Source organism: Ischnura elegans, chromosome 8, assembly GCF_921293095.1.
Source record: "Ischnura elegans chromosome 8, ioIscEleg1.1, whole genome shotgun sequence".
In the NCBI taxonomy this organism is placed as follows: Eukaryota; Metazoa; Arthropoda; class Insecta; order Odonata; family Coenagrionidae; genus Ischnura; species Ischnura elegans.
The window spans coordinates 57,550,191-57,573,844 of NC_060253.1; the positions used below are offsets into that span (position 1 = coordinate 57,550,191).

The following is a 23,654-nucleotide window of genomic DNA, read 5'->3' on the forward strand; positions in this document are numbered from 1 at the left end:
GAATTCCCTTCCCTCGGAGGTCGTCGACGCCGCGTGCGGGCGTCGGAGGCTGTGCCGGCCGATCGCTTCCGGTGGAGGCGGCGGGATTGGGTTAGAAGAAGATGAAGACGCGGGCAGCGAGTGTAGCAGTGATGTGTCCTGGACCGATGGCAGCAACGCTGCGGCGTCAAGCAAGTCGGCTGGCGGCAAGAAGACGGCTGAAACAGACCGGGGGATGGGGCAGAGGTCAAAGGACCCGCATAGACAAAAAAACGGCTCCCGTGCCGACTCAACAGAAACAACGTGATACGGAGAGAAAAAGAGGGAAGAGTAAGATAAACTGGGATCATGAGAAGGCCAAGGAACTCTTGATAATGTGCTGAATTGCGCCACTCGGGTCGCTATTTTGGCGGCTTTCCACTCGGGAGCGCCCAGGTTTGAGCCCCAGAAGTGGAAGGCATATGGGTGTAGAGACGGTTCAAGAATTTTCTTGAGGGGGTTGCTGGCTGGAAGCTTTGAGGGTGGGGTCAGTTGGAATACTCAACAATAAGAATATACCTCAGGAAAAATAGACATAAGGGGGGTGGGAATACCCGCTGGCTGGATCCGCCCCTCAAAAGGCCCGATCCCAAATCAAATTTGGACCAAAGGCACAAAGACAAACGATAAACTCGAAAAAATGCCTGATGATTTACGAAAAACTTAATTAATGACTTTTAAGTGTGCCTACATTTACTGGACTTATTTGATATAACAAAAAACACAATCAGAAGCTTGAAAACTAATCAGGTCACATATAATGAATTCATAGTGGGCTTAGTACTAAATATCAGAGGTTGTAAATCCTGCACTGAGTTGCACGCAGGAGGAAACGACCGCTTTATAACCATTCATAACCATCATTGTCTTTAACGATCGTCACTAGAAATACCAAAGGCATAACACCATGAGGAGAAAAATTTAGCACAAAGAAGTGAAAATAAATTGAAATTATGCGTGAATTTCAATGAAAATCCAATATTATAAAAAGAAGAAATGGTTCTTTTCAATGAAAATTTACCAGGCACTAGAGGCCAGATTTTAATTATTTTATTGCAATCTTTAGCCAAATCACTCATTTCGAAATAAAATCTAGTACCTAAAATTAAGTGAAGTTAAAATGTAGAAAAGAAGGATCAACTTCAAAGGAGCCATTAGCTCATTATCTTTGATTTTGCGAATACAACGCAAGATTTCTCCAATCCTGCCAATCCTAAAACAGCTGATTCAAATTAATTGGCCTTTACAGAGAAAATTGATTTTAAAACCTTCCAACCACACCGAAAGCTAATTTTAAGGTCTGCAAATGATGGATCGAGGGCCAAGGCGTCTGCGTCTGGGCGATATATTTCCATACAAGAGAGAAATAAGAAGGAAATGAAATCAATTTGTGTTCATTTGATTAGAGTATCGAAACCACGACCTTAAACTTGAGGGGTCAATGAGCCTTTCTTTACCTTACTCGCGTTTCCTGATGATCAAGGAAGTTACGGCAGATTAGGAGGTAACCAGACGTGGTAGAGGGTAGACAAGGGTAAATTTTCGGCGGGGAGGGGGGGTCTACGACCGTAACTGTAGGCGAAAATGATGCACGAGATGAGCAGAAAGGGTAGATAAAGATACACAAACTACGACGCAACCCAGTCAACGAAGTGAACACAGGGAGAAGGGGAACTGATCAGGAATAGGACGGCTTTATCCACAGTACCTACTGGCGCACGTGAAGGGAGCAAATACGAGTTTTTTTGGAGAGGCGGGGGAAGAAAAGGGACCATAAGGGAACTAGTGAGGGGTAATATTCATAGAGACACTCCTGAATCCTTAAAACTCGTGTTGGGCGGGCTGGAGGAAAAAGGGAGGGAGGGGTAGCTATTGGATGGAACCCTGAAGGAAAAGGGTATAGCCCTATCCACGATCTATGGAATAACCTTTCCCATATTCATGGAGAATCATTAGGAAGAGGAGAGGGGAGGATAGAGGGGAGGGGAGGAAAGTGGGGAGGGAGGAAGAGAACTTAAGGCTGGCTGGGATGGATCCCTCTCACCCCCACTCTCTCTCATTCTCTCTCTCTCTCTCTTGCCGTTCTGGGGCCAAAAGTGGTCGATACTTCGCGGAAGGTGGAGGAGAGACTGACGAAGGGGGAAGTAGAGAGAGAGAGAGAAAGAGGGAGAGAGAGAGTCCCAAAGAAGAGTTGAATAACCCCGCTTACCCCAGCCTCACCCACAGAGGAGACTGTATTATGCCGGCGAAACGAACTTCTCAAAACGAGAAACTAAAATACGAGATTAATAACCCACCTGCTAAAATCGAATAAAGGAGGATTTATTTGAATACATGTGATGAATATTATTAAAAAAAAGAAATAATAAATAAGTACCAATAGATGTTTCGTAGATTTTTTTCTAGGATTTATACGCCCATGTGCTAGTGTATAAGGATTGAGTGAATACAGATATTCATAGGAGTAATTGAACCGTCTGATTGAGTGCAGAAATTAACTATTAGATGGACCAGCCTACTAGAAGTGCGGTTTTATCAGAAGTAACTTATCGACACATTATGATAGGCAATCTATAACGTAGTCAAGAATATTTTTCCCGAAGTCTGTCATGATTAAGACACAAAATATCGTAAGAATTTCAAACGAGCAATTTAAAAAATTAATCCAACTAATTCCAGTCATATACATACATATGGGAAAAAGGTACCTTGTCGACTGAGAACGCTTCCTTGAGATGATATTATGGATTTCCAAGAATTTTACAAGAATTCCACAAACTTACCACAGATTTCACATTATTTTAATATCTTTGTCTAAAAAGTCTAATAAGAAAGCTTAAGGGATATGGTTAATTGGGAAATTTTAAGAGAAAAAAGTCATTAACGTCAACTTACTGGAATCATTTCTAGATATTTGGGATTGAGAGGTTGAAAGAGAAAAGATTTGACACAAATAAAAACTGAGCAATGCACCATCCATGAATGACTATGCATGATGAACTACTTCGAGCAGTTACTACATTACATATTACAATCCGATGAAAAATACGCACGATACAACATTAAAATGTCAATTTTTCACATAGACCACTCTGGCAACTCACGCATTTTTTTTCAATACCTGTAGGCATATTCCATCAAAATTCCAATTAGATGAGTTAATGGCGTGAAAGAAATAAAATTTCATAACTCGATAGCGGCAGGCATCTTCACATGAAGCCATGGAAATTTTAAATTTGCTAATATCAGGGCAACGATGGACCAGCCTTTATTAAATGTATCTTCATTTTCAGGTCTGACAATTTTCCTGCAATTATTAGACCGATAACAAGTCATACGAGTAAGCGTGGATACCTAGTGAATAGCGAATACGGATTAACAGTTGGCAAGCAACGGGGAGATAATCGAGCTAGGTATAAACGAAGATCGCATCCGGAAATGAGATTCATTGAATATATGGTGAACTAAATTCTTCAACGAAAGGAACTTCAAACAGAAAAAAATCAATTTCTGATGGATGAAGAACTGCATTAGCCCATGAACATGAGATTATGGTATATATAAGGAGGGGATTTATACTTGTTCCAAGGAGAAGTAAAGGCTTATATACAAAGCACGGAGCGAACCAACAATCCCGAACGTCATCATTCATTTTCAAAGAAGAAGGAATACACTTAAAGCTCATATCCTCAGGAACATACATCTGTACAGAAAACTTCCACAAATCCAGAATTAAATCCCAGGACAATGGAAGTGGGACATCATTGCTGAATCTACTATATACACTGAACCAACTCTGGACTGAATCACTAATATACCCTTAAATAAGCGAGTTAACGTAATAAAATCATGTCAAGTTACGAAATGAGGAAGAAAAAGCAAAGAAAGATGATGGAGGAGATGTACATCGAAAGCTTATACAAATCCAGGTTTCAATCCTGGGACAAATGAAGTGGGAAACCAAAGCAGAATCTACCACACACACTGGGTCAACTCTATACTGAATCACTGATAAAACCTTACGTAAGAGAGTATACGTGTGAAAATCATCGGTAAGGTTGGGAATGAGGAAGAAAAAGCAGAGAAAGATGATAGAGGAGAAGTACATATAAAGCTTACATAAATCCAGGCAACAATCCGGGACAATCGAAGTGGTAAAACAATGCTGAATCTACTTTATACACCGGACCAACTCACTTATAAAACACTAAGTAAGAGAGCATACGTAAGAAAATTGTGGAGAAGGTAGGGCTTGAGGAAATAAAGCAAAGAAAGATGATGGAGAAGATGTACATTGAAAACTTCTACAAATCCAGGTTTCAACCATGGGAAAAAAGAAGTGGGTAACCAACGCTGAATCTACTACATACACTGGACCTACTCTAGACTGTATCACTATTAAAAGCTTACATAAGAGAGTATACGTAAGAAAATACTGGATAAGGAAGGGAATGTGGAAGAAAAAGCAGAGAAAGATGATGGAGGAAGAATAAAAATTGTCTGCGACTTAACTACATTAATAATTTTGACGTAATGGCCGCGAAGCGGGGATTGGGGGGTAGAGGGAGCGGGAGTATTATGTGGGGAGACGAGGTAGGGGAGCAGAGTGCAGGGGCATGATGGAGAACTGAGGATGGTGGGGGTGTAGGCGGGAGAAGAAGGCCCCTCGCATTCGTCCCAGGGACGTTGGAAAAAGATGGGAGGGAGAGAAGAGAAATGGGTGAAAAGTAGCGCAAATCTGTCTTCCTTTTCCGCGACCATCACCCGTTCCACGATCTCCGCCATCGCGCACACCCTCTCTCCCGCAAAATTAAAACCAACCTCTCCTACTTCCCTCACCTTCTAACTCCTACGCACCCTTAAGGGTGCACACAATCTAGTAATAAAAAGTAGCAGCAGATTACCAAAACTGTTCCACAGCGTAACTGATGAAAAGGCATCACTTCCGCATGATCGGTATGATTGACTCAAAGAGTTTTTGGGATTTCCACCGGGTCAGGTTCTCCATGGCGGCCGACGTTTCGATGCACGAAAGTCGTCTAAGGGCATGTCCCGATGACGATGGATGACTCGTGCATCGAAATGCCGGCCGTGATGAAGACCCTGACCCGGTGAAAATCCCGAGTAACCTTCCACGATTCCATTCGCCGGGAAAGCCTGTGATCATTCTTCATTACTGCCGACGTTTTGATGCACGACTCGTGGCCCATGATAAGACTCATAGCCCTGAGGACGATGGCCGAGTCGGGCAACGAAAGTAGTAAGTGTAGTAAGGAAGAATAGCATCAAATTATCAAAATATCCCACAGCGAAACTGATGAGAACGCATCACTTCCGTATCACCGGTATGATTTACTAAAGAGTTCTCGAGATCGCCACCGGGTCAGGAACTGCATTGCGGCCGAAGTTTTGATGTACCACTCTTAGCCCCACGATGAGACCCATAGCACTGAGGAAGATGGCCTAGCCGGACATCGAAACGTTGCCAGTAATGCAGTTCCTTGAAAAGTTCTACTCCACATCCTTGACTTGAAACATAAAAGATGATGGCGCAAGTAATACCCAAGGAAATGAAGACAAAATGTGACCGATCGAGCGTGAGCGTCGAGTCCTCTATACGCCGGAGCTGAGGTAATTAAATATTATATTAACCCACAACTAAATGATGAATCTGCGTAGTCGTGATATAATTAATTTCAGTGTATATCTGGAATAAAAACAGTCGTTTTGAAGTAATATTTAAAAAACATGGCGCTGAGGTAGGCTAAATTCGCCGGAAAAAGTGTCAATTTAAAAATATAAGGATGGAATCCTCCACTTCCTTATTTTTACCATTTTCGTCAACAGATGCAGTCTATGACGGTAAAACATTTTTAAACATAATACATGGGAAAAGTATTTGTTTTGGCTCGCGCTGTCGCAAACCTATCTCACTAAAAAACGATTCATACACCACCACGCAACATACCAAACATTTGTATTTATACTTTTTAAATGGCTGGAAAAATGTGTCAACATGAAAAAATAAGGATGGAATCACCCACATACTCATTTCTCTATTAAATATCATTCTAGTTTAGCGCCAATAGATGCCGTCTATATGGCAAAACATATTAAAACATAGGTAATATATGGGGAAATTATTTGTTTTGACTCGCGCAGTCGCAAACCTACCTCCTTAAAAAACGATTCACACCCCACCACGCAACCATTCCACCCCCGGGGACCGCGTATTCCTTCCTGGCGGCCCCCGACTCCCCGCCCACACACCTGGGGAACGGCTTAGTTCTCCGATAACCACCCCCACCACGACCCAGCAACACCCTTCGAAAAATCCCGCTACCTCCAATGTGATGCACTCTTCCCACACGCCCGTCACACGCCTTTGCCCCTTCCTCTCCAGCGTATTCATAATTTTTATTCATTCCACTCCTTCCCAGAATTTGTTTTCGTTTCCGGAGACGGATCGTCTTATGAACGCAAATCCTCCCGGAGGGGTCGGGAAAAGAGTGGGTGAGCTTATTGGAGGAAGAAAGAAGGACGATAGGTAAGAACAGAGTAGGACTGAAAGATGATTCCAGCAATGGAGGAGGAAGCTTCTTCTCGAATACAAGGCGCGGAAAACATGCAGAAATTGGGCGGAGCTCGAGAGATATGTGTAGCACGCAGAAGAAACCAATAGTGCCACATACGGACTTGCCTTCTCAGCGCTTACTCCGGCGTTTAGCAACAATTTAACATGATGGATCGTAAGTAGCAAAGAAGAGAGTATACTTGAGAAAATCATCCATAAAGGAGTGCCGAAAGATGATTCCGGCAAAGAAGAAGGAAGCTTCTTCTCAAATACAAGGCGGGGAGAAACATGTAGATATGAGGGATATCGGGCGAAGCTCGAGAGAAAAGTGCAGCACGCTGAAGAAACCAATGGTTCCACATTCGAGTTTGCCCTCTCAGCGTGTACTCTGGTGCTTAGCAATAGTTTAACATGATGGATCGATAGCAGTGCGCGAAGAAAAGAGAGTATACATAAGAAAACCATCAATAAGGAAGGGAATAAGGAAGAAGAAGCAGATAAAGATGATAAAGGAAGAATAAAAACTGTCTACGACTGAACTACATTAATTATATTTAAACGTAAAGGCAGCGACGACTCATATCCTTCAATCAAAGTGAAGTGAGGATTACACAATTAAATTAAGGACACGCTATGATATTTTAAATGTAAATATGTACGTGTATAACGGATTATTACATCATTTCGCGACCATACCCTCGCATTATAACATGTCGCGACCATTCACACCTCGGGCACAATTAATTTTAAATATTAAGATTAAGATACCTATTTATTTTTTCTCTATTTTCCTCATTCCGGCGCCTCTCGGTCCCCGCAGAACTTAATGATGCATTCTGATGGATAATTGAGGGTAAAGACATACGAAGAAAAAGCGCACTTATCGAGCACAATAACCAAGATCCATTTGAGAAAACTATGGACGAATCCTCCATGTCTTTTGCCCAAATATTTTCCCATGCCCTCCCCGCCTCCAACGTCATGCTCTGTGCAGTCGAGTGCCAAGAAGTTATGCCCCACCTATATCCTCCGAGGAGGAACGACGGGAGAGAGGTGTCCTTCTTGAGAGGGAGGCAAGGAGGAAGATAAATAGCGGAGGCGGGAGCGAAGGAGGAGGTTGCGGGGGCGGTAAGAGAGAGAGAGGCAGACGCGAGGAGGAGGAGGCAACTAAAGGGACGGGAGAGAGAAGGGAGAGACGTCTTATTGATTAGTACGGGCCGCGACGGCGAGAGCGCGCCACTGCGGCCTCAGCGGGTAAGGAGCGCAGCGAAGGAGGAGGAAAAAGATGACGAAGAAGGGTGGAGGAGGAGCCATGGGCGGTATCTATGGGATGGAAACGCGGGGGTTGGGTCAAAATGGAGGATGATCATAAATTTTATTGGAGATGGTCCACCGGTTGAGGCAGGATTTGATACACAAGGAGAAACGTTGCCACCATGAGGTTCTCCAAAGACAAAGCGCCCAATTCCTCCAAGTTATATGAAGGGGTGAGAAGCCAAGGGGTACAAGTGATTTTTTTTAACAGAGTTAGTTACAGAAATTTATGAAATAAATATACAAAAACCTGTAGGCCATCGTTTGTTTTCTTTACTTAATTTCTGTACCAAACTCTGCTTAGAAAAAATAATCATTTGTACCCCTTGGATTCCCACCCCTTCATATCATGGATGGAAGAACCAAAAGCCATAATGATTGGTTTGAACGAACATATAAACTTCGTTCTTAATGAAATATAAATAGCTATTTAAGCGTGTAGGAGTTACCGTTGGGAGATTGTACTAAGAAGGCCTGAAGACAACCAGTATTATAATTTAAAGGATTTAGAATATCAAACAGAAAAAAAATTCCGCCCTAAATTCAGTTTTAAAAGGGGGCTAATTACCATCCGTAAAACTCAGAAAAACTGTTAACAAAAGGCTGACGCTCACTGGGGTACATTAATACACAAAAATATAGTATCTACAAAATTTTTTAGCTCAATCGAAACAAATTTAAGCCAATTTTGTACCGATTTTCAAATTCATTAAACTAAGAAAACTAAAAAAAAAAAAAAAAAAAAAAAAAAAAAAAAAAAGACCATGTAACCACTTACTTATGTACCATAACCTCATGATACACAAGTAAATTTAAAAAAATAGCATGGAATAAGAAAATACAGTAGACTTCGTCGAATGGTTAAATATACGACCATATATATGAATGAGATTGCGTGATTTGTAGCATAACAGGTAATCGGGAGATCCTGGCTCAAAACCCGGTCGTACGAAAATTATTTCATTGAAGCGAATTTTTCCCATGGTGATTATATAAATCATGACAAATGGGAAGGATCACAGCAATATGAAAATGCCCTAATTATGTTTGAAAACTCTCCATAACCTCCTCTCTAGCGATAAAGGGAGCCCGGATCCGCCCAGGAGACAAGGGGGGGGGGGGGATAGATAGGAAGCAAAGGCAAGGAGGAAGGCGTGCGCCCGCGCGTGTTCTAGCGATCGGTGTGGGTGGGGGAGGGATGATTCGCTTTTAAGACCGCCGCGGGAGCAAGGGTGTGGGAAAATCGTCTCGGGGTTACGGTAGGGAAGGGAAGGGGTGGGCCAAGAAGACAGAATACACACGTACGAGCGGGGATGCAGTTTTGAAGATCATGGCGTAGGAGCCGACGTGAGCGAGACAGTGGGACACGGTCGAGAATAATGAAATTAAACGCAGATACGGACCCCTGTTTACTTTGCCAATCAGGAGCGGTCTGGGGTGATTGGGGGCCCTCCTTACCGGAGGATTCGGGGATCTTCTAGTGGTAGAATTGAGTTTTCGGGTGCGTCGACGGCTAGGTCATTGTGCATCACTGCTCAGTCGTTTGATTTAACTCTTTCATTCAAAGGGTTGTTTATGCGTAAATTATTTGCATAAAATAAGTAGGAACTTTTATATTTTTCTAAACATACCTTTTCGGGGGTCTTCTCCAGGAAAATTTTAGGAAATTCGGGGATCGGGTTGGTTTGATGGCTAGAGAGTTGGTTTTGCACCCAGAGGGGGTTCAAATCCCGACGGCGGGAGAGAATTTTCGGAGACTTGATTTCAGATCCCTGCTTGAATGCTCTGTGGAGTACATTTCAACCGCAACACTACGTCCGTCGGATGGGACGTTAAGCCGTGGTCCCTTCGGCGCCTTTCGTTAAGAGTAGGCTAATGCCGACGCCGGGTTTCTCTCCACCCTTCATTACCTACCCTTCCCTCATGGCGCAAATGACCTAAGCTGTCGGTCGCCTCCTCCAAATACCATACCATACGTAAATGGTACTGACCTGGCCCTATACACATGCCTTCCTACAATAAATAGGGGAGGAAAGTAACAGCCATGCTAATCTGATTTTGGAAGGGAAGTCTTCGACAATCCAAACTGCAAGAAAAGCGAGAATCATTGGAATGGGGTGGCAGCAGCTGTAAGCGCATATTTCACTGCGATACCGGCTAAACTTTTGACACAACATCCAAGTTCTGGAATTGGCAGAAGAGGCATTTCGGTAAAGTAAAAGTTGTAAAATTAAGCTGTAAAAAAAGCTGTACGTGCAAATTTCACTGCGATACCGGCTCATTTTTGACACAACAACTTTTGATACAACATCAACACAAGTTCTGGCAGAGGCAGAAGAGGCATTTCGGTAAAACAAAGGTTGTACAATTATGTGGGACTCTTCACTATCGGGAGGTGATTGGCAACTGAGGTCATTAGGCTTACTGAGGACATGTGAAAGGATGGCATAGGACGACTGGAGAATGCCGAATAGATGACGAGACAATGATGGTTGCCTAGGCGTTCGTGATTGGGCGCAGGAAGGGAAATGCGATGGGAAACCAACATTTTGGAACTTCAACTTAGGGGCTGCATGGGAAGATAGCCCCTACACTAGCCTATAAGAGGAATGGCAGGTCTTCTCCACGCGTAGGGGAACCGCGCACTACATTTAACGGCTTAGTACCTAATGGTAATAACTATTCTGCTTAGTAATATTACACGTCCCGGTTATATGTCGTTGCTCATTCCGCGGATCTCAACACAAATGACCCCCGACTTTTGATTAGAGATATTTACTCTCGTGAAAGGCTTCAAACCTTGACTTGAACCATGTGCTGGTAACGTCCATTTAAAAAGCAGCAATGACTTAAACTCGAAGTGATGCCAATCATCCCAACTACATCTTGCTGTATATATTTTTAGAAGAGCAACGGAAAACAGTTAATATACAAATATTTTCCTGAAGTCATGCGGCGTTTACAGTCGAGTAATGCTTTAACATTATTCCCATATACCGTGACCCTAGTTACTGCTGAACGAAGCTCCAGCTTGGAACCTCACCGAATACTCTGGGATCGCCGCATTACTGCTCTTAACAACTGCGACCATAGTCGATGTTGAACGACAACACCGTCGAAAACATGACACACATTTGACTTCGCAACCACTTCCTTCTAGCTGCTAAGAACGAAGGAGGAAAGACGTGAAGGAGGAGGAGGAGGAGTTAGGTGGTCATGGTGTAGGAGTCTTCCGAGGTGCCCGGAAAACGGTGGGGGAGGAGAGAAGCGAGGGGAGGGGAAAACCTTGGGAAGGATGAGGAGGATATTGGAGGGGGAGCAGAGGTGGGATGAGGGGAGGAAGCGGGAGATGCGAGGAGGGTGATATGGTGAGAAGAGGCGTTTGAAGGAGAAGGGAAATAGAGAGAGAGGACATCAACGGCGAAAGGAGGACACGGGGCGGATGGGAATGCACTGGTGTGGTGGGTGATATGGAGGGGAGGGGGACAGGGTGGGGGCGGGGGTTAAGGGGGCACACCACTACCTCGGCGGAAAGCGTAACGCTCGAAAAGTAATAAAGCAGAGAATGATAATCCATTTTAGCAGGAAAACTCTATGCAACTCTGGCTTTATAATATAAAATACATAATACACTATCGCATATACTGAGTTTCGTAATTATTTGGGGTTGAAAACTCTATGCAACACTGGATAAATAATACACAATAGCATATTTTGAGTTTCGTCGTTTCGTTTTTACTTTTCTATGAAAATTACGTGCACACGGATTTATAATAGAAAATATATAATACAAAATCACACATGTTGAGATTCGTCTTTGTGACGCCTAATACACAATCGCATCTGAGTTTAGCGATTATTTAGGTACGAAAACTCTGTGCAACACTGGATATATAATACGGATTCGCATATTTTGAGTGTCGTCTTTATGAAAATAATAATGACATGACATATAATGCAAAATGCATATTTTGAGTTTCGTCATTTCGTCTTTATTATTGCATCAACATTCAGTGCAACATTGGATTTCGTTTAATATAAAGAATTCATTACAAAGTCGCATATTTTCAGTTTCGTCTTCAAAGTCGCGTAAAGAATTTAAAAAAATCCCAAAATTGGTAAGAGTTCTAAAAAATGTAGCCTTTGATTTATAAGTGAAATAATTTATTCCATTTCAAATATTTTTGATTTGAAAACAAAATAGTGCAATTTTAGTGCCGGGGTTGAGTAACAACTTGAGAAATCGTGATGGTCTGCATCGACGCTTTTTGCCAAGGTAAAGAGTAATTGGCTCGAGAAATGAAACATTTTTATGAAATTTTAAGATATACTCTCCTGGTTAATCAACGGACGGCCACAGAAAATAAGCTTTCTGAACTATATTTGCTGGGAATTGCATTTCAAAAGTCACCTTTCTATACACGCTATTACAGCGATGCTTTTTCGCACTTGACTTGCCAATCACGTGCACGAACAACAGGTCAACCTATCCTTGTAGGACTCGAAACCACGACCTCTTGTTTGGCAGGCAAGGACTTTATCCCGCCGCCACAGAGGCAAATTATATTCTTATGCATTATTATACATCTTTTAAAATTAATTCTCATAAATTCATTGCCCAAAAAAAAAAAAAACAAACAGCGAGCCTTACACGAGGGTGCGTGGTACATGAAAATATACGTTATTTAGTATGATACGCCGCACGATTCGGTGGAAGCTCTTAATATTAGTTAAATGAGACATTGCAATATTTCCACAGGATTTATTAAACATTACGCATTTCTTTGTTACAATTAAATTATCAAGTGCACACAAAACGCGTCGTATTAAAATAATATCATGTTGAAATATTGCAATATCTCATTAAACTAATATACGGTGTTTAATTTGAATAGCGCAGCCGCTAGCCTACCTCATTCTAAGCGGGGGAGGTGTTGTAGGAGGCAGCTTGGAAACGGTACACACACACATAGACATATTCAGAGGGAGAGAGAGAGAGACGAGGCTCTGAGAAAAGAAACGAGAGGGAGATAAGGTGGAGGAGGATGAGGTAGGAAGAGAAAGCAAGACAAAGGAGGTGAACGGGTTCGAGGAAGGTTGGGTGGAGAATGTTAAGGGGGTGGGGGACGCGGGGTGGTGGATGGGAGAGTGGGATGAGGGAGCGAACGTGGGCGGGGGAATGGGGCGAATAATTCACACTCAGGCGGCTTGGAAGGGAAGGGGGTGTGAGGGGCAACGGGCTCGGAGGAGGAGGTACCGCGTATGACGTTGCGATGCATCGTCCCGAGATGGAACGGGAGATATCGCAAAGCGATACCAATCGCCGTGGGCCGCGAGAAAAGAAAACACAAAAGGTAGCACATGAAGTCTTCACACGCCACCACCGGGTCATGATTTCGGCTACCTACGTTTCAGAGGCTACTTCTACCATTTGTTCCAGGATGTCGACGCCCGAATATGATGGCAGAATTGAAACGAGATGTCATTGGGCCAGGGTTACAACTTCGGCTACTTCTGCTATTGGTTCAACGATTGTGACACCTGAATATGATGCCAGAGTCAGCCACAGAAACGATAGGAGATGTCTTTCCAGTATTTCCACCGGATCAAACTTAGCCTGACCAAGTGGAAAGTCTAAAGCCTGACTAAAAGTACACGTGGAGTCATCAAGAACATCATACGCCACTTTGATATCAGATACTTCACAGAAAAATATGTCTTCTCATACCGACATGCACAAGTATCCAAGATATACAGTGCTTTCTCGAGTGATCACCTAAGAATGGCGTAGCGGGCTGTGCGCGAGGGATGAAACGTGACGTGACGCAGGTAGATTTAGCTATGTAATCCGATTCAATTTACGACGAGAATCGAAGCGATATGGTATTTTAAATATCGATCTTCGATCAAATGTTGATACGCAAGCTACCCGAATCGAATGATTTTTGCCAAAAGCAGCGGGGAGCATCTTAAGGTCCCAGAAATTCATATCGAGATGCGATTTCGAAACCGGAATATCACCTCGAAGGAGGAGGAAAAAGGAGGTTATGGGAAGATATAAGAGGGATGGGAAGCGAGAGAGATGGAGGAGAAATAATATGAAGGCGGGGGCAGGAGATGCTTCGCAAGGGAATGGAGGGAGGACTTAACAATTGCTCCGAAGCCGGGTACAACATTAAGGAGGAATGGAACGACTTGAAGGGAGAAGAGTGGGGAGTCTAGGAGGCGAAGTGCCTCGTGGAATAAGTGGGAGGGGGCTGTATATAGGTGTAGCGGGGGGAGGAAAGGGGGGAGACAGACGGGGGTGGGGAACGGAGGGAAAATGAGGACGAGGGAGATAAAGAAACTCACAAAAGAAGCGAGATGTTGCGGAGGGGAGAGGGGGAGAGGTTAGGGTGGGGGTGGAGCTGAGAAGACAGCAGGGCGATGGGGTGGGCAAGGAGGGGAAGGAGAGACTGTACTAAGGCGAGGGAAGAGGGGAGGAGGGGTTGGTACAAAAGGAGGAAAGCTGGAGAGATAAGAAACGACTGTTTGAGAGGGGAAGAAGGAGAGAGCCGAGAGATGAAGAAAACGGAGCCCGTGAGGAGCAAGATATTGATCTTTGCGACGTAATTTATTTCATTACAACGCAAAAAAAAAAACTTTTTGAGCCGCTTCTTCTCCCCCTGCCGCTTATACTCCATCTTCCTTCCAAGCTTTTTCTCCTCCCTCTCACCCCACTACCCTCCCCACTGACAAACCCTATATTCGTTAACATTTCAACCCTTTTCCTTATTCCTCCCCCTCTTCGCTCGCCCTCCCACGCTTCCCCTCATAAAGCTTCTATCCTAACATCTAATTCTTCTCATTCTTCCGATTTCCAGCCGCCCGTTTCATTTATTTCACCACTGCCTGCACCATATCAGCGCTCCGAACCCTCTTTTCATCCCTCCTACTAACGGGGGGTGAAAAAAAAAAAAAAAATACTTATTCCATTTCGCTCCCATCGCTACGTTTCTAATATAATTTAATTCTTCGTACTCCTCGAGGAAAAAAAACCTCTTCCACTTCCCTTCTCAAATTCCGATCTTTTCCTCCATATAATTTCCTCTCCTCCTAATATATACCTTTTCACTCGTTCCCCTCGTGCCAATCCAACCTCCCCCTATCTTCTCTTCTTCTAACAACCCCCATCCCTAGTGGAAAATAATAAAACCTTTTCCATCTCCCTTTCATCTCTTCCATTTTCGTCTCCCTACCTTGATTCGCCGCTCCAAACTCGTTCGTCGACCCATTCCCGCGTTGGAGTGAAGAATAAGCCACCCCTCATACTCCACTCAAAGGAGTTCACCCCAGGCTTCTTTTAAATTCTAATTCCTAATTCATCTTTCCCTTCTATAAGACGTATTCGGGATTCTGCCACACCCTCGTCTTAAGCTTTTTTTTCTTGGCGGGGTGGTCATTTCCAAAAATCAAGGGTTATTCATAAGTTACGAGGATGAAAAAAAAAACGCTTTTTCTGACGAGATCGCAAGGACGGTAAAGATTGAATGCTTTTTCTTTGGAATGGAAGTCTTCAAAATTTTAATATTTTTACTTCGACTCATTTTGCTTCAATGAATAAACTTCGGCACTCGAATGAAAGACGTGGAACTTACTGTATTTCTCAGGATCCCAAAGAAAGCCACAGCAAAACTATTTGGTATATAATCACAACTTCCCCAACACAGCGTTGAATTTTACATCAACACCAAACTCCACTCAAAGAAAGGAGCCATAGACTTATTAGCGAAAGGGCTAGATCTTGAATGACACGCTGGGAATGGGATGTACAAGTATCGAAAATAACAAAATAATAAATTGTCTCGATTAGGCCGGGGCTGTAACCATAGGGTCCCCACGTTCAGCTAGCCCATAAGATATACATCTACATCCACACATTACCCCGCCGCCTAAATAGACGTGTGGCGACGGGTGTCAGGACACCACCCGCTAACAAATAAAAAGAGAATGCTCTATCGAAGTTCCTCCTTGCGTTTATTAAAGTCCTTTATTGTTCAGGGGAAAAACTAATTCCCTTACCTATATAAAAGGGTTTAAAGAAAAGGTTAGTGAACAGTATGACCTGGAGTGTAGCTCTTTACAATGCGGAAACGCGGACACTAAGGAAGGACGGGAGAAGACTGGAGGCGTTTGAGAAGTGGGTGTGGCGAAGAATAGAGAAGATAAAGTGGAGGGAGATGATGAGGAAAGAAGAAGTGCTGGACATGGTGGAGAAAAGAGGCAAATTTTAGATGAGACAGGAAGGAGACAGACATTATGGATGGAGGTGTAATACTTGGCGATGAGGGGATGTTGAATACAGTGTTAAGAGTGTAGAATGTTTGGTAAACGAGGGAGAGGAACGAAAAGAATAGGATTTTTTAGATAGAACGAAAGGGGGTAGGCCTAATTGTGACTTGGAGAGGGATGTAAATGAAGTAACGGGAGGCTGCCATAATGCTCTAAATTACTCTGTAGAAAACTACCTTAGTCGGTAGAATAATTTAATAAAAATATATATTCGCGTAAAAGGATAAGAAAAATAAAATATAAATAATAAAACAGCCATTTGAATTTGACAGCTGATACAATTTTTCCTGAAATATTTGTAAATCGCCATGACTTTCCACGTTTCCCAGAAGAGTGACCACCATGCCACTCCCGCCTGGCTTTCATATCCCTTCTCTTTGGACATCCACTCGCGATCACAGCTCCCATCCTTCACGGCTTCCCGTGTCGCGCTTCGCAGCGTTTTCTCTTCGCATCTCGAGCCCACAATTTCTATTCTAATTCCCACGAAGCTCGTTCACCTCTCCTGTGCTCCTCACTCTCTCTCTCTCTCTCTCTGCGTCGCCAACACACAGGGAAACAAATTACACATGCACGGAGGGAGGGAGGAGTGCCGCCCGCAGCCGAGGAGTAAGGAAGTGAAAGACGAGAAAGGCGCGGAGGGATTGGGGAACGGAAAAATACACTCCCGACGAGCGTGCGTTAATTGACCGATTCTTTTTTTACGTTATTTTTTTTTCTCTTCCGTCATTTGCCGCTCAATTCCACCCACAAAGAGGGGCGACGACCCTTTCAAAAGAGTCGGTAATGAGATTTTCACTTTCTTTACCGTGATGAACGAATTTTTTCGCAAAATATATTGCCAACAACGTGGTTTGTCTCTCAAACGGTCGACAATCGGTTGACTGCAGTCTTCTGCTTTTCATAATTCGATACCGCAAGCGGAATCTTTTATTTTCTTTCCTACACATTCTTGCTTATTTGGCTTGGGGGTGGTCCTCAGACCGCCCTTCATAAATCAGTGTTGACTGCAGCCATCTACTTATCCTAATTCGATACCGCAACCTAATTTTTTAATTTTCTTTCCTACACATTCCCGTTTCTTTGGTTCCGGGAGTAGTTCTTAGACCACCGCTCACTGGTTCGTTCACCCTAATCTTATAGACCACCTTCTAATACATCCCAAATCTCATTAGAGGCTTTGTGTAGATTTATACTAATAGATAAAACGTAGTAGCGAATCACACGTCGATACAACGTCTTGCGATGCCATTTTTCCATGATTTCTTATGTAACTATTTTAAGTTATGCTCATTTAGTGAGTGTTATATTTGCCAAGCCAGGATGTGCATCCACGATCAGTGAAGCATTGCGAACCTCTTAAGAGACACTATCAGAGATTTGTCGTTCTTCATATGGAACATTGCCCTCTCACTAGTGAAAGTCAACGCAGGCAATAAGAAGGAAACACACCGGGCGGTTGGAGCGGGTAATTAAGCGGGAAAGGAATCCTGAAGGCCGCGATAAAAGCGCAGAACGTTAGGATAGCGGTAATGAACGAGGAAAAAGATTGGCATGCTCGAGATGAAATGAGGTGGGGATTGTGGCGGCTGCAACGTGTAGCAGGTTGTACAGGACATCGTGACGGAGGTGGCACCGATTATATATCGCCAGAGTTGGAGTGGACAGACGCCGGGAAATAGATGTTCTGAGATCAGCGAGTAGGACCTCTTACATAAGCGGCTGAATTGACAAAAGACGACTGAATAAGGTGGAATAAAAATCTAACCTGACGCATTAAGATGCCGGAGAAAACTAGTGCAAAGAAATTGACGAGCGCAAAAAGTTGATCACGTAAGAAAATTAGATTGAAGAACGCTTAAAACTACGTTTTGATCGGAGTACAAGTATTAGAATGATACCACTACGCTACCTCACACAACCCACACAAGAATTTCAACATTATTCACTATGCTTTTCGAGAGAAATGGTGGAAAATCATCCAAAAAACAAGATATGTTCTGTCATACAATAATAAAAAGGACAATGCATACATTAAATTTCAACCTCGATAATTTTTATAAATATTCCCCACTGCAATTTAGAAAAGATAAATTAAAATAATGGCATTAATTATACGCATTATTCTTACAAAGGAAGGGTAAGGAAACACAGTTACATCATAGAAAGATAAAGGAAGAAGTTAGACAACAGTCATTCTTGATCATTCTCGACGATAACAAAAACTACGAAAAAAAATAAAAATCGGTAACAGCGGAATTCGTGACGGAAATCTTTCCATAAAAACGATAGACACGAGGAGTTTAATGGGCCAAGGGAGCTACCAGATAACGACCACCGAGGACCTATTGCCACCCGCTTTCCTTTTTGGGTTTGAAAATACAAGACGAAGACAACTCCCAGCAATCCATTCATCTCGGATCACTTAATCGTCCATGCAACTGGTGGATTATGAAATTTCCCCAAAAATATTCCAATACTCGGCTACTTTGTTCACTGCAACTAAACCAAAGGATAAAGCTTTATTTAGAGAATGAATAGGGGATTATTTCATGGACAGAAGATTAGTCCATCTACCTATAATGAATGAGGTTCGTCCATTGAAAGTCGACAGTTTGATCACAATCGATTCAGGCGAGATAAGAGGGAGTTCGATATAATGAAATGGAAGGTAGATGAATTTTTCCAAAATAATTGCCACAGTAATTATTGTGGAAAAATGCAACTACCTTTCATTTCGACAGTGCGAGGCTGGTTACTTGAAGAGGAGAAGTAAGATCTAATTGTAAGTTAATTAGCTCCAATCGGCACTACTAAATTGCCAAGTAAATGAAGGGGGCAATTAAAGATATGACAAATAAGCGACATACATCAAGAAGGCTATCGTGCCACAAGACAAATTTTCGATCCTTCCCTTCTAGTGGCTAAGTCCATCCACGATAGGATACTAACCCATTCTAGTCGGCTCCAACTCGGCTACGTAATACTGGATACTCGAGCGGACGTGGATCTTTGCATTCGGCAAGATAGCGGCCATCGCGGTCTCTAGAAACCCTTCCTCCGTGCCCCCTCCTATCCCGTGGGCCGGAAACACGAGATAAGGGAAGACTCGGAGAGAAAAAAGTGACGAGGACAAACATAAAGCCTTCGTTAAGAGAGGAAAGAGATAAAAATGAGGAGAGGGGGTGCGGGAGGACGGGGGAGGAAATGATAAAAGACGCGAAGGGGAGAGATAAAGATATATGGAGGAGATACGGGGGGCCTCAGGAAAAATAGCGGCTCGCGATTGAGCGGCTGGGGGAGAATGAGATAAAGCAGCATCGCAGCGGCATCCCAAAAAACAGGGCGTCCACCATTGGGTCATCGAAAAAATCTCCAGGAGACCAGAGTATATTTAACGTTCAGCATCGAAGACTCTTCAGTGTTTTCCAGGTGTAAAAAGCTGATGTTCCTTCACACTATAATCCACTTAGGTGCCCATGAAACGTGAAAATATTGCACATGAACGTGAAAATATTACACAATATTACATCGTATTTAAATCAAGTTGTTTCATGTTCTCGCATTGACTAGTCTTCGTAGAGTTTTTGGAAAATTTCTCACATTAATATATGTCAGTAAAACCACTAACAGAGAAATGAAACTGCTAATATTGCTCGAACTTATACAACTTCTCCGATTTACGTAATTGTTTTGTCACTTTTTTCTTGTAGGTTAAACGAAAAAATTTAGAGAATGCTCGATCGAAGGGGCATTTTTACTAGTCTTCGTAGAGTTTTTGGAAAATTTCTCACATTAATATATGTCAGTAAAACCACTAACAGAGAAATTTAACTGGTAATATTGCTCGAACTTATAAAACTTCTCCGAATTATGTAATTGTTTTGTCATTTTTTTCTTGTAGGTTAATCGAAAAATTTAGGGAATGCTCGATCGAAAGGGCATTTTTAGAGCTTTCAGAAAAGTATGTAAGTTTGCGCGAATAAAGTACCTTAATTTCAAGTAATACCAAAGAATAATCAACGGGCGACAAACAGCAGTTTTCGTTCTTGTGTTGAGCATAGGCAAGCTATCAGCTCAAGTTTGATTTAATCGATGCCACGACATTATCGGTGAAAATAAGTCTGATGGACGATGACATAACGAGAAGAGATAGCAAAGCATGAAGATAATTTCAAAGAACGTGCCTATCCATGCATCAAAAACTTCAGCCTACAGAAAACTGAAAAAACGGAGAATGAAAACGGCACAGTCACATAAGTAAATGGCATCACAATCAGGTTAATTGGGTGTGGTATTTATGGAACGTGAAAGCATGGTGGGTAGAGCCAACTTAAGGGTGCATGGCGATATTTGGTGGAACTGTGTAATAGAAAACACAATCACAAATACCCTAATATTGTATGTTCCACAAATTTTTAAAGGCCTGACTCACGTTTCGGCTCTATACGCTATGTCATTATCAAAGGTTAAAATATACATTTTGCTAGCATATTTATACAGTTTTGAAAGGTAAAGCTGAGCAGACCGCGCTATACATTTCAGTAAAGTTAAGATATGCCATCAAATACCACATTGGAAAAAGTAGAGACTTGGAAAAATTTTAACGACTGAGTCATGATATCCATTGATGAATAAGATTTGTAAGAGAATTTTCAGAGAACCGAGAGTCACTACGCGCAGTAGTTACTGAGGGGAGTCTGTCGGGCCATCTCGATTATTACTTGCGATAACTGTTATTTTCGGGCAAGAGCTTACCTTCCACATCCCCACTCCCCCATTTTATTGTCAGTTGGTAGCTGTTAGCCAACCGATAGTTGATAGCCAACCGAAAAACGTGTTTCGGAGATTATAAATATTTTTTTGGAATGAATAACTTAAACTTTGTCTTTCACACAATTAAAAAAATTAATTCACGACCATGATTCACCCCTCTAGGGTTTAGTATGTATACACCTCTAGTATTTAAGATGGTGTAACAATGTATTCCTCACCTTAAGATGACGTTAACAGTCGAAACCATGGTCGTGATTTAATAAAAAAAATTGTTGGAGATACCATGTTTAAGTTATCCATCTATAATATTCATCAAATTCTACAAAGTATCGCCGGAAACACCAACTTTATTCTTAACTTACATGCCATTCGGATTTTCATTTTAATTTAAAGTTTGAATTGTATTTTTACGTCTTCACAAGTTCTAGGGGAAGCGATGACTTCATTCATTTACCAACGATGCAATCTACAGCACACCAACCCTCGCTCAATACGCGGATGAGCCCTTCGCGTGGCCGCTGTGTATACGCACAAAATGAAAAAAAAGTGGCACGCGAGTGTTTGCATAATATTTCAGACGTTTATTCAAGGAAGAAGAACCACAGCTGGTGCTTCCTAAAGTCCAATCGTTCTCTTTTCTGATCCTCTCAGACGGGAAAATACTTCACAGACACAACCATCCGATTTTTCTCCTCCCCATGCCATGATGGTCATCGGGGAATGAAATAACTCTACGTGAAAAAGGGTTTCTACGGTTTTGTGCCGGCAGGGAACAAACATTTATCGTGAAATATGGGAAAAACATTTCCCTTGGGTGAATTATCAGAAAGATATATACATCGTGATCAGTGCGATTACCAACGTGTATAAAAAATAAATATTTATATTATAATCACTAGGAATACATACTCATCTCCCAACGCAGCAGTAAACAACCAATGCAGATAAAAACACTATAAATATCACAGAATTGCGTTGGTTAATAACGAACATGAGGCATAGGAAAAAGTCATGGAAGGATTGATACATCGAAAGTCGATACCACTTTTTTAAAAAGGGATTCTTCTAATGCAATGAGGCAGGAAAAACCACAGCATGCGGCACTGCGGCGTTCATGAGGGAGAATTTCATCCATGGAAATCAGATACAAACAACGATTCTATGTCGAAAGTTAAGAACAGTTATACAGAACAAGAATGAAAGGTTTCTAGTTTCATGCATTTGATAGATCACATAATTATATACATAAATTTCGGTTAGAACGGCTAATTATTCCTTATTTACCCGTGAAACTCGGATCAATTTGTTCGTCAGCGACGCGAGTGGCGACTTTGTAAACCTATTTAAATGCGCGGTGGTTAACATCACATTTAGAGGCCAACTTTAGATTCCTCTTTTGAAATATTCGTGGACAACACATTTAGAGGCCAACATGAGGATCCTCTTTTGTAATATTCGTGATATTTCCATTCCTAACAGACGCTGAAATACGAAAAATAAACGGATCTCGCCATTCCCTCGCTACTTGTGACAATTGCCTGAGTGGGGTTGCTCACCCCAGACGCTTGAGGCAGGAGAGGCGCCAAAACTTCTCACCCGATTCCCGACCCACCTGAATCCCGACAGTTCTGCCACCTTGCCGGCCTTGAGGGGGAGACGAAAACCCCCTTCCGACGCCCCCTCGTACGCCGCCGACGTACGCGCCGCCACACTTCCTCCTTCCGTCGCAACCCCACCCCCTTACCCTGCGTCGGCGTCGCCGCCTCCGCGAAATGGCGGGCCACGCTCGATGAGGCGTCGGTGGGAGGGGGAGGCGGGGGAGGGATGCCTTGGGGGCAGGGGAGGGGGTGGTAGTGGTGGTGTTGCACCTAGTCTGGGGAGTGGGGTGCGCGTATATAGAGGGATTCGCGGAGGGAGCGTCAGTGTTGCCAATTTGGTGACTCTCGAGGGTGTTAGGGACTCGTGACGTCGCGCTAGGCAATTGTGTTGGTCTATTTGGGATCGTAACAACCGCCAACCCCACGTTTCCGAGATATCACACTATTTGCAGAAAAAAACATATTTTTCACCGAGCCAAGTCGAAATATTTATATAAGTACGGAAAAACCGTAAGAAGAAGACGGGACAACTTAATCAGCCAAGTCACGAGGATGACAGTCGAAGTACTAGTGGACTCCAAGGAAGACAACGAAAGAATGAGATACATAGGAAAAGCTATCAAGGATGTTAATGATACGTTCTACTACACTCCCAATTGTTGTCTTGATCATGAGTCACTGTGACAGCGAACTGCCAACTACTCCGTGTGCTGATCATACAAATCAAAGATTTTTGAGTTATGACTCCGCTAAGTATGGCTTTATAACCAGTACAAAATGCCACAAAGGTAACACATTTTTTATACTTCCGGTGAATCCAAATTCAACGATGAAATATTTCCCGAAAAATAACAGTTTCTGTTATTTTTCGGGAAACAGTGTAGCTAAGTGATGGCAATTGCAGTCAAGATGGCTAGAGTACAACAGAGATGACCTAAAGATACCTAAAACCCATTTGATTTGGGGTAACTTTCGTAATTACACAGATGACACCAAGGTTTAAGTAAAACCAGCGAGACTACTGGCTATAATTCAATAGAATA

General features: G+C 42.7%; 1 protein-coding gene across 1 annotated transcript in view; it reads right to left on the reverse strand.

The window, feature by feature from the left end:
- LOC124163422 (zinc finger protein 787-like) overlaps positions 1–23,654 on the reverse strand; it is an 82,324-nt gene that overhangs the window by 18,179 nt on the left and 40,491 nt on the right. The window lies entirely within an intron of this gene.